Source organism: Rhinatrema bivittatum, chromosome 2 (assembly GCF_901001135.1).
Source record: "Rhinatrema bivittatum chromosome 2, aRhiBiv1.1, whole genome shotgun sequence".
Taxonomy (NCBI): Eukaryota; Metazoa; Chordata; class Amphibia; order Gymnophiona; family Rhinatrematidae; genus Rhinatrema; species Rhinatrema bivittatum.
Genome location: NC_042616.1, coordinates 146,040,036 through 146,053,246, shown reverse-complemented (window position 1 = coordinate 146,053,246; position 13,211 = coordinate 146,040,036). Strand labels below are relative to the sequence as shown.

General features: G+C 39.2%; 1 protein-coding gene across 3 annotated transcripts in view; it reads right to left on the bottom strand.

Moving 5' to 3' along the window:
• DNAJC1 (DnaJ heat shock protein family (Hsp40) member C1) overlaps positions 1-13,211 on the bottom strand; it is a 652,900-nt gene that overhangs the window by 574,651 nt on the left and 65,038 nt on the right. The window lies entirely within an intron of this gene.

Here is a 13,211-nt window from a genome sequence, read left to right as displayed (position 1 = left end):
GCACCAGGAAAAGAGATCATTTATCTCCCATACTGAAAGAGCTTCACTGGCTACCTGTACACTTCCGAATCTTGTACAAAGCCATATCCGTCATCTACAAAACAATACATCAACTCACCACCCTTGATCTGCAAATCCCTCTCCAAATTTACAATTCGTCAAGACCAACAAGAGATGCTTATAAAGGCTCACTCAAAGTACCCCCTGCGAAAACTACCAGACACACTACCCTAAGAGATCGTGCCACCTCCACAGCTGGTCCTCTCATTTGGAACTCCATTCCTACAGATCTCAGACAGGAGCCCTGCCTCCTAACTTTTAGAAATAAACTTAAGACTTGGCTGTTCAAGCAAGCGTTCCCGGACACAACCTAATGACTCCACTATCTCCTTCACAAAACACTCAGCCCTCAACCAGACTTTTGTATATAGCACTTAATTTGTGTATTGCTTAACCGTTACTATTCTATCCTTTCTCTTCCTCCTTCTCCCAGTTCTGCTACCCCTGTTAAATGTAACTGCACCTTCTGTCACCACAGTTCCAGTTTGTTGTATATACTGCACCCCCCTGTTTTATGTAAACCAGCAAGATATGTTTTCATGATTGCCGGTATATAAAAACCTTAAATAAATAAATAAATAAAAATTCTTTCCAAGACCTCATTCTCACCAGGGGGAAAGAGCTTTGCACACTTTGGACTGCAAAGGTGCGTTATCTTTATCTGAATCGCACTACGTCCCTCAGAAAATCCAATCAGCTTTTTGTATCTTATGATCCAAATAAGCCAGGTAAAGCAGTGGGAAAGCATACTCTATCCAATTGGTTAGCAGATTGCATACAGTTTTGCTATGAAAAAGCAGGCCTTCCTCTCCAAGGGCGAGTAAAGGCGCATTCAGTAAGAGCAATGTCAACTTCAGTAGCACATTTTCTTTCAGTGCCAATCATTGACATCTGTAAAGCAGCAACATGGAGTTCTCTTCACACCTTTGCAGCTCATTACTGTTTGGACAAGGAAGGACGACAAGATTAAGCCTATGGACAATCTGTCTTAAGGAACTTGTTTCCAGTTTAATCCCAACTCCTTCTACAACCAACCTGCGGTGATCTTCGGCTGCATCATTTCCTCAAAAACGCATTACTGCTACCTGCATAGACAATGACTCAGCCTCTAGCTTGCTAATCACCCATATGTGAGGACTAGCATCCTGCTTGTCCTGGGATAAAGCAAAATTGCTTACCTTGTAATAGGTGTTATCCCAGGACAGCAGGATGTAGTCCTCACAGAACCCACCCGCCACCCCACGGAGTTGGGCCTCAGACTTATTATTTTACTTTGCTGACGCTTATTGCTACATACCAGACTGAAGTGAGACCCCTGTGGCAGGGAATATCATGGCATGCCGGGCATGCTCAGTAGCCCCAGGCTGCCAGTTAAAAGCTTCTAGAAAAACTTTGCCAGAAGTTTTCCCGCATTAGGGCTCCGTGAATGACGTCACCCATATGTGAGGACTACATCCTGCTGTCCTAGGATAACACCTATTACAAGGTAAGCAATTTTGCTTTATCATATTTGATTTTTTTTTAAACTGGCAGATTCCTCTCTCACATACACACAACACACACACAGAAGCACCCTTCCGATCTAAGGCCCCCAGCTGAACAGCTGGTCTCCGGCGGCAGTTAGCAGCAACAGTGTTCACTTCTTCGGCCCCCGCCAACCTCGATTTTAATTTCTTCGGCCCCCCGGCTTGGACTCCAGCAGGGGCCGAAGCAATTAAAATAGAGGCCGGCGGGGGCCGAAGAAAAGAAGATGGGCGCCGCCCAGCCAGCCCCCGCTTGAGGCTGGCTGGGAGGCGCCCATCTTCTTTTCTTTGACCGCCGCTGCCGGCCTCGATTTTAATTTGGCCCCCACCGGCTTGGTCTCCCATGGGGGCTGGCTGGGAGGCGCTGAGGCTGGGCTGAGAAAGAGCCACGTGGTCAAGACCATGTGACCAGCTAGACCGGCCCACCAGGGGAAGCTCGATCCCCCGATAGGCCAATCCGACCCTGCTTATATTGGACATACAATCCTCTTCCACACCACCTATTGCATGGAAGTTGGTATGCATCACAATTTTGATAGTGTAGGTGTGCCTTGGGTATAAAAATGTTGGTAAACACTGCCATAAGTGACACAGGCTGTTAATTCTATATAGAATAAAGGAACAAGTTGAAATATGTTAATATATTGAATGCCTAACTAAATGCAGCCTGCTCCAGTTAAGATTTTTTTTTTTTTTTTGGCAAAAAAAAATTGAACAGTAAAAAGCATAATGTGCATTTTTATGGCTAAATTTCAGGCATCTAAATGCTTTAGTCACTTTAATAATTCACATAATTCCTTCCTACTCACCTAAAAATTTGGCAAGACTACCTCATGACAAGCAAGTTTGAAATATATTAATATACCTTTCTATCATAATAGAGACACTACTGATCAGCTTTTATTATATATTGTCTGATTAGGCAGGGTGCTTTGTTTCAAGAAGTAGAACTCAATTCCTACAGCAACACAAAGCACAAACAGCTACTTCAGTTTTACAACACTAAAACTCAAAAATAAAGCATCCACATAAAGGTGGGAGACATGGTTCTCTCAAAGTACTGAAGCTCCATCTAGAGGCTCTCCTTTCCCTGTCACTTGGAATATAATATCAATGAGAAAATGTGAATATTCAAAGTGTCAGGCCTCTTCTGTACTCCTCCTTCTGTTATGTACAATAGGTTCTTGCCTGGAGCCTTTTTTCCTAGCAGCATTAGCTCCTTCACTGCCATCAAGTGGCAGAAGCTAAAATTGAATCTGCGAATCCATGTTCACCATATATGCACCTTTCATATCATTTGTGGTCAATGCCATGGTTACCACTTTACACATGATCATTCGCTGCTGCAGCAAAGTCCATTAGCAGATGTCTGTTCTGAAAAATTGAGGATTTTTTTTTTTGGCTCTTGAACAGGGAGGTTAGATTATATAACAAAGAAATGTTTAATAAATTCTGTCCTTAATATATTTGAGCATCTCGCACTGTGTACCTCAAGTGCAGCTACTATTCTATCTTTACTTATTTTACTCCCTTTTCTCCCGCATAAGTCTAATTTTGTATTTTTATTGTGGTATTATGATATTGAGATGTGGACTTGTGATGAAACTGCATGGAATATCTGCAGTGAAAATAGAATCCAAGATCCTACTTTTAAATTAAATTGCAAATACTGTGTTCATAAAGAATATTTAAATGTATTACCACAAACATGACTAGAATTCAAGTTCTCCATAATCCTACTGATATAGTTTAAAAAATGTGCAATATATGCACACACATATATACACACACAATACTGTTAACTTGAAGTTAACAAAAATGTCGGACACTCACCTTAAAATCATTAACCATTAAATTCCAGTTGATTTTATGTTGAATGAATTTTAATATTGCTATATTCTTAAAGCTTTAAGATTAGTGGCATGCAGTTTTCTAAGCCATTACATACTTTCTTTGGTGAACCTCCATAAATATATTTACCTTTATTGTATTCAAAGAGTAAGCACATCTCATGCTCACAATAAAAAAAAAAAAAAAAAAAAGGCGGCACACTTGTGTTTGCTGAAGGGCAGTCATACCTTTTTAGCAGGAAAGACTCTTCAGACCATAAATGTATGTTTGGGAATAATAAAAATGAGTTTTACTTTATAATGCAAGCAAAACACTAAATTCTACCAAGACAGTGCTAAACAATCTTCCTACCACCTTTTGGTCACTAAACTCCCAAAATGCAGTGTAATGGGGCACACACGTTTTGGTTTACAGTTCATGGTTTTAAGATCATTTATAGTTTTAACACAAGGCCAAAGGGAATTTGTGAATTCTAGGAACCAGATGAATGATTCTGGTTTGAAAAACAAACAAACAAAGATGTTTATTATGGTATGTCTTACAGTCATGGAGACCAACTCTACTGGACAGGCTGTTTAAAAACAAAAAATCCTGCTGCCAAGTCTATTTCTTTCCACATTATTGGTCACATATCTGTTTATTTCTAATGCAACATACATGTTGGGATCTTGTTTTGACTTGAGAGCTAGGACTGCAGTGATCAAACAGTAGTAACACATTTAAGGCAAAAAGGAAGTGCATAATCATCTGGTAGTCTGTCAAAAACAGCACCATAGCCTAGTAAAATCACACCGAAGAGCAAGAAATTGCCAGATGCTAAAGAAATGTGTTAGGGCAACTTCTGCCCTGTAATATGCATAAAGGCCTCGCTTAAAAGGGTAAAAAGGAAAAAAGTACAAGACTGAAGGAAGTGACTGCTAAAAATGTGCTTGATATTGTGAAAGAAATGGGGAAAATGGGTTAAAAGTTCTCTAATAATCCATTAGGATGGCTTGTGCACACAATGAAAACTACATATTCGGTTTAAATCTGCTATACCCACAGTATGATTTTCATGCACCTTTAACACTTATTTTCATATCTACCTAAAGATTAGTTTACCAATATCAATTTCTCTGGCTAAAAAATATTTTTCACCAAAGTCAGACTTTTCCATACTTGGCAAACTATGTAAAAATATGCTCTTATTACTTAGAAGTGAAGATATGAATGAACAGCATGTATGTGGAAACATTTTGCACATGCTCTCACACCTTCCCACCTGGCACACTTCTCCCAAGGATGAATAATTCAGGAATTAACAGTATTTGAGAGGTGACAATAACTAGGATGTCCAAGTTCAACTGAACAGCTTTCTGAGGCAGTGTTGTGAATTCAACCAAAGCTCCGAAATTACTTACAATGTCACATTTCATAACTCTAGCTTCTAGTGAAATATACATACAGTACCTGAATGAAGGTAATCTGCTTTAAAGTATCAGAAAATGCAGAATATTTAAATGATTACAAAAAAAAAATTGAGTTTAGTGAACAGTAGTTTCCATACAGCTACAAAAAATGAAGGCCCCTAATTCTCAAAAATCTGAAGGTTTGCAAAAAAATTACATATAGGAGTAAGCTTCCATAGGACAGCGACAAATATCCCTCAAAGAAGCCTGGAGAACTTTTCCACAGCATAAGAACATGTGGCAAACTAAGGAGGGTCATTTTCAAAAGCGAAGTTGGGGCAGAGTCGGCCCCGGAAGAGAAGGAGTCGGGGCAGCACCTGGCCGACTCTGCGGAGACATCGCTGGAGGCGAAAGGTAAGGACCCTTATCACCGCCAGTTTTGTGCTGAATAACTACACCTTTTATGGTGTAGTTATTCGGTGTGAAAGCCGGCAGCCAGCGCACCACAGTGGTGAGATGGCTGCCGGCTTTCGCAGGCCCGCCCCCCCCCACTTCGCCCCATGCCCCCCCTTTACTGCTGGATTTTCTAAGGTCTGCGATCTTAGAAAATCCAGGCCTAAGGCTCCAGTTAATCAGGCAGATTACACAGATATGGAGTTCACAGATTTTGAGTCCTAAATGAATATTTAGTTTAGCAATTATACTTTCCTGCAATTCCTATACCAGAATAAACCAAATTTATATTGTCCATCAAATATTAAATTGTAAAAACTATCATAACCAAAAAGTGAAGGGAACTAAAATAAATCAGAATTAGACAAGTAAATGTTAAACAAGTATTTCATAGCTCTATTAATATAGTCCAATGGATGAAGAAAAAAAAAAAACACACTGCAGTAATAACTCCTCCAAAAATGTATTCACAATTAATTATAAAATCACTATAAAAATTGCAGAAAGGACCAAACTGTCACAATTTGTATATAAATGACTGCCGATAATTTACTCTTACAGAGAAACCTTCATATTCACTCAAAAGCAAATGATATTGCTGGCCCATATATGTAATCATTAGTTCACTATATACTGAGAGAATTGTTTTATGAGTGGCTTTTAAAACTTTTCAAATAATTGTACTTCTCTCTCATTTGAGAATGTTCTCATTCTGTGCTGCTTGTGTTGCTATAAGGCATGCATCTCAGTTAATGCTGTGATGCATGCCAGTTTTAATCCTACTGCAGTAATTACTGTGTCACGATGACTGTCCCAACATGGTCCACGATTCAGAAGAAACTTCCTGCTTCAGGGCTCGGGAGACTGCGTATCATTCATGTACTTGCTCAAAGAAATTTGAACAGCATGTTCTATATATGTCTGCACAACGAATGATGCGGTCTTCAAAACTTCCTGCTTCAGGGGGGAATATCTTCCAAATCGCGGACCTTGTTGGGACATTGTCATCGTGACACAGTAATTACTGTAGCAACATTCCAAAGCCAGCATGCCTCACATCATTAACTGAGATGCATGCCTCAAAGCAACACAAGCAGCACAGAATGAGGACATTCTCAAATGAGGGAGAAAGTACATTTGCAAATTTTAAAAGCCACTCAAAAGGGTTTCTCACTATATAGCTGAGCAATAATTACATACATCCGGACTAGCAACATAAGTTGCCTTTGAGCAAGTTGTGATGTGTATAGCCCTAGAATATGAAGGTCTTGCTATAAGAGCAAATTAGTCATTTGTACACAAATTGTGGTAGTTTGGTCCTTCTAAACAAGTATTTCATTTTTATAAACTGCCATATCAGATACAAGACCTTCCCTTAACAGAGTACAATATCACCTTCAAAACATACTTGACACTTTAATTTAAAATTACAATAAATCCCATACCGCCTCTCCCTACCACCAACCCAGCTACTCCTTCAACCAGCCCTTACTGAACTCAACCCCAAGCGAAGTATAATCTACCATGGAAAGATTAAAAACTTAGTCAATATATTGCAATAAATTTGTTTATATTTTTATTAAAGGTTTTCCAAAGAAAACAATAGTACTACAAGCAAGAACATACACTGTTGCGTTGTCACCACACACCACCACAGGTACAAGACAAAAGCAGCAAGTCTTGCAAATGTATAACACACCACCACAATAAATTAACAATGAACTCTCTACCCTCCCCCATATCTCAGACATCAATGATCAATAGAAGAAATATTACTATTCTGAAAATAAAGCTAATGTAGAACATAAGTGTTAATTTATCTATCTTTCTTCAAAAAGTGACAAATTCTGCTGTCTTCACTGTGGAGAAAAATCGATTTTTTGCAAGTTGCGATAAAGCATATAAGACCAAACAAAGATGTCTTAAAAGTGCACACACTAACTACATTTTTATTGCTAATCAGTGTTCAAAGAATCCTTTTTTTGGAAGGCATGGTGTGATATAGGTTTCGTTTATGTTGTACTTATGGTAAGTGGGAAAGGAAAGTCAGATTTGGGAGCTATTTTAAACAAAGCAGATGACTTCACAAAAGTAGATTTAATAGCATGTCAAATAACAGATAAAGACCTTTTGGGCCATACTAATGAAATTAGTAAACAAATATATAAGAATATAAAATTTTTTGTATGGATAAAGATATGTAAATAAATCCAGATTCCTGAGAAAGTGAAAACCATTATATTCATATTTTGCTTATTGTGTTACTTTTAAGCTGCTTGTTGTGAGCAAGTATTGGAATAGCGAGCAAAAATTGCCAACAAATGTACTTCAATTTATGCACATAGCACTGTAGGTACAGGCAAGCATCATTTATCTGGAATGTTTGGGACCAAGGTTATTCCAGATAAAAATTTAAAAAAATAAAAAAAAGTTTGATAATGGGCCTTTTCCCTAGATCAAATGAAATCAACTAATTTTCAGGTAATACAGGTTTTTTTTTCCATAAAATGGATGACAGCTGGAAACAATGATTTTTCTCTGGATAATGTTTCCAGTTAATTGATCTTCAGATAAAAGGGATGATGTACAATACAACCTTTTTGTTATAATTAAACACAAAAAAAAACCCCTACAAAATCCAGTAGTATTAAAGACCCAAAGTATCCTTTAACCCAACAGTTGTAAAGGAGTCTTTCAGAAACCTAGTAACCAATGGAATAAATCAATATGGTCATTTGTGAAACAGATTCAGAAAGAAGATAGCAGATAGCCTACACTAACTTTGACTATGTTACTTGCAATCATTTATTAGAAATTGTTTAAGTATTTTGTGAAGAATAATACACCAATTTCTCTGCACTGCAATGTAAGCCATGTCCATGCTCAATTATAAAAATGACATTGCCTTTCAAGCTTTCCTATCTCATCAACTTAGGTAATTTCTTTAATGTATCCTGCCCAGGAGCAGCCGTCTGGGTTTGGGATGACAAACACGTCAGAGAATTAAACTACGCTACAAATAGGTGAGATAAATGCATTTGTGTTGGTAGAAGGAAATCCTAGCATCCTCCTTGGAGACGCCACTTAGAAAACAAAATGACCTTGATCTCTTAAAAAGCCCCAGGGAAAAGATAATGGAGAAAATGCATTTGAGAATAAAATGTGTATATATTTATATATTACAATATATTCTGCCATAAACAAATTGTTTTGATGCAGAGAAAAAAAAATGTAAGGTTTCCTCAAAACAAGTGGATTGAACTAAAATTATTTAGGCAGTAGAATCTTAGCAACTCAGAACACTGAAATAAAATTCTTCCACTTGACTAACTAAATGATTAAGTTACAGAAATTCACATGTCAAATTTCAATGTTTGTTTTTCTTTAACTTTTGGTGCTTTACTCCAGGCCTGTATATAAAGATAAGTACTGAGCTTAAATGAATTTGATCTTTAAGACTATATAAATGAGAAATGTTTGGGATTGTGAAGGTGAACATTAAATTGGTGTTTAAAAAAAAAAAAGAAGAAAAAGGGGGGGGGGGTTGGTGGTGGTTTCCAGTGATGGCAGCTAAGTGGCTTTTTGCACAGTTTGAGGGGGGGTTTTTTCCCCTTAATTTAATTAACACCTTTTGATTCATATCTTTGTTTATGATAATGGGTTGTATTCTGGACTTCTAGTTTTGTAGATATTAGTACGGTAAATACAATTACAAAAATCATTTGATAATCTTATAAAAACAAAATTTAAAAGTTTGTTTTTCATACATACATCTATGCAGACAGAGAGCCTGAATGTGTGTGTGTGAACCTGCATGTTTATGAAAGAAAGAAAGAGAAAGAATAAAGAAAGATTGTGTGGCCCTCTTCTCCCAAATCCACAATAATCTTTGGGAAATCAAAAGACGCCAGGTAGTTTTAATGGTATGGAGAGCAGGAGATTTTTTAATTTAATTTTTTATTATTTTAAATTATGGGGTGTTTTCATGTGTCTGCTGTTTTAAAATATTTTATTGGTGTTTGGGAAATCTGAACAAATTTATGCGACTTTTTAAATAGTCAGAGGCCCAATACTGAAAGACGGCTGTTTAAGTAACTTGGCCCGATATAAAACTTACCCGACTAAATTGCATGGTACATTCAGCAGCATCCGCTAAATGTAAGCACATATTCAGCAGCTGCTACTTAACCAGAAGAGTCCTGTTTATCTGGCTAAGTAGCGCAGAACAGGCTTTGAATATCAGGCCCCCTATGTTTGGGTTTCATTTACTAAGATTTTTCCGATAGCCACAGAATGGGAGAAAAACCTTCATAAATGATTCCCTTTGTTGGCTATTTTGACATTTATTCTTTTCATGGTTTTAATATTATGAATGTCTTGTATCTCAATTTTATTGCCTGATGTTTTGTGAAGTGATTATGATTTTGTTTTTTCCATTGTTGCACTGCATAATACAGTTGGGCTTGTTATGGTACTAGAGCATTTTGTGAGTGAGATTGAGTGAGCCAATGAGTATATGTTACAGCAAGAGGACTATTTAAGCCAGTGGCTCCAGGGAGTATAAAAGAGCAATTGAGCTAGTGAGCATGAGCATGTGTCTGAGCAAGAACAGTCAGTGAATGTGTGAGCATGAGTGAGCATGAGTGAGCATGTGTGTGAACAAGAACATCAGTGTGTAACACATTAATTATGTCTGTAAGAGACAGAACGTGAGCCAGTGAACATGTACGAGAGAGAATGTGTGAACTAGTGAGCATGTGTGTGAGAGAGGATATAAGGGAGTTTGTATGAGAATGACCATTGTCTTAGAGAAGAAAGGTTGTGCCTATCTCCCACCCCTTACTAATCCATGACAATCTCAGGGTGACTGGAATCTAAAGTTCCCAGGTACAGAGAGGCGGGGATTTATTTTAGCTTTAAATTTTACTAACTGATGTATGTGGTGTCTGCTAGTTTGAAATATTTTATTGATGTTTGGGAAATTTAAAAAGAAAAAAGTGTTGTATGTTCGTAATCATTGGACGTTCTTTTCATCAGTTGTTTTGAAATATTTATTTTTATGAGTTAGATACGTCATATTTCTTCATGTTATTGTTTGATGTTTAAGGAGGACTGCTATTTGTTTTCCCATTCCATACAGAGTCTGGCTTGTTGCGGTTTCAATTTCAGTTTTTCTCTGCATGTTTCTATTTATACTTTATCATCTCTTCATTTTGTATTTAGTGAGGTCTGTCTGTGTTCTATAAGTGTGACTGAGGTGAGGTATTCTGCAAGTGTGTAGCAATGCTTCCTCCAAGGAATGACTAGATGTGTACAAATGTTTTCATATGAGCAACACATTTTTTAAACCAACAATTTGAGTGCCAACATTAGTGTTCCATTTCCTTATGTAGCACAAAGAAAAATTTGTGAGCAATGCTCTAAAATGTATAAGCAATTGCTCACGCACTCAGCTTAGAGGGAACTATGGCATGTAGTTTCTGTGCAGGTATCTACAAGAGCTTGGCTTGTTCTGTTTTCCAAATAGCAGGTGTATTGGTTTTAGGGCCGATGTAATATTTTCAGTGTTGCCTTTTCATAGGTAGGGTTATTACTGTTAAGAATGCTGGCAGTTAGTGCCATTTTCATATGAGAGGTTTACTATATTGCAATTAAGTTTACTCAAAGATTTCTGAAGGCTGAGCCCACACCCAACACCCATTACAATACCATATGGCTGCAGGTGGCTTTTTTGCTGAGTTTTCTGGTTGGTGCCTTAGTAGTGCATGTAACTATACATACTGTACGTGACTTTTACATATAGAAACATAGAAGTGACAGCAGAAAAGGACCAAACGGTCCAACCAGTCTGCCCAGCAAGTTCGTGGTAGCATCAAAAGTATCAGGCTTATTGGTCAAGGGCATCAGCAGCCACGTCAGCACACTACCCTCCCAGACTCCAAAATCCAGTGTCCTTGTTGGCTGCTGTCTGAGTCCGATCCCTCCCTCTTCCCCCCCCCCCCCCTACTGTTAAAGCAAAGAACAATATTGGAGCTACACCAACAGCATGAAGGCCCACCGGCCAAGGGTAGCAACTGTGACACAGCAAGGATGCCCCATGCACTTCCCTCTTCATTTCCATCCTTTAGTCCCTAGGGATCCACAATATTTATCCCATGCCCCTTTGAAATCTTTCACTATTTTTGTCTTCACCACCTCTAAGACTGTACTTTGAATGTTCTTTTACATCTAAAATATATTATAAAATTACACTTGCACCAGACCTGGCTGCACTGGCTCCAAATCTGATGTTTTCTGGTTACAGTATATATATGACTGGACTGCTGGGCATTGGGGGCTGTGTGATCTGGGAAATAGCTTGGCTTTGGAGTTTTCTTTTTGTAGACACGTCTCAGCTCCAGCCTAGCAGCCTTGGAAGACTAAGGCCTCCTGGTCAGAAAGCATCAACCTGGTGCAGCAGAAGTGATCCTGTAGCAAAGGACCTGCTCTCCAGGTGGCGCATTGTCCTTTCGCACAGAGGATGTCTCTTCCAGGGCTACTGCCCAGGAGGGAAGAGTCAGGTCAACCGGCATAGTTGGCGATTCAATTATTAGGAATGTGGAAAGCTGGTTGGCATGAGGATCGCCTGTAAATACCTACCTGGTTCAAAGGTGGCAGACCTCACGCATCACCTAGATAGGATTTTAGACAGTGCTGGGGAGAAGGTTGCTGTTGTGGTACATGTGGGCATCAACAACATACGAAAATGTGGGAGGGAGGTTCTGGAAGTCAAATTTAGGCTTAGGTAAAAAGCTGAAATATAGAACCTCCAGGGTAGCATTCTCTGAAATGCTCCCTGCTCCATGTGCAGGATCCCAGAAGCAAGCAGAGCTCCAGAGTCCCAATGTGTGGATGAGATGATGATGCAAGGAAGAGAGATTCCGTTTTGTAAGGAACTGGGGAACCAGGGAGTCTTTTCCGAAGGGATGGGCTTCACCTTAACCAGGGTAGAACCAGGCTGCTGGTACTAATCTTAAAAAAAAAAAAAAAGAAATAGAGCAGCTTTTAAACTAAAACAAAGGGGAAAGCCAATAGTAGCTCAGCAGCACATGGTTCAGTGGAGGCATCTTTGAAGGATATTAATGAAGCATGAGAGTTTGGAACCTCTGTTGGAATGCCCTATGAGAAAAGTAATCCATGTACCTATAAGTAAAGAATCACCTGAACTAAAAGATTCCAATTTATCCTATCAATTGAAAAGCAGAATGTTAATTAAAAAAAAAAAAAAGCACACTTTGAAATGTTTGTATGCTAATGCCAGAAGTCTAACAAGTAAAAATGGGACAATTAGAGTGTACAGCAGTGAATGATGCAGACTTATTTGGCATCTCAGAGACATGATGGAAAGAGGATAACCAATGGGTTAGTGCTGTACCAGGGTTCAAATTATATCGCAATGATAAAAAGGAGCAACTTGGTGGCAGGGTGTACTTTATGCCCAGGATGGCATTGTTATGACTTATAGGTGTGTGGGCCCTAGGCCTAGGTGAGAGATGGTGCCACCCACAGGGAGGAGCCCTGTGAGCCTCACCGTCTCAGCGGACATCAGACACAGCTGTGGAATAGAGTCCTTATTAGAGAGAGGTAGAAAAGCACAGCCCACAAAGCGGGGGGTGCAGGAAAAGTAACAAGGTCTGAGCAGAGGGGTATACCCAGAGGGAATACCTCAGGCAAGGAGATCTGGGAGTGGCCCCACAGAGCGGGATACGCCAAAGAAGTCTCTCCATAGTGGTGATGTGGTAGTGGCCTGTAGCGCAGGGTATACCGGAGTGGTTCCTCACTTAGAGATGACACAGTAGTGGCCAGAGACTGGTATAGTCTCCCACAGAGAACAGCGATTTCCGGGTGGTGCCCCTCCCCCTCGGTGAAGAGGCTGTCGTCATCGGGGGACGCTGAG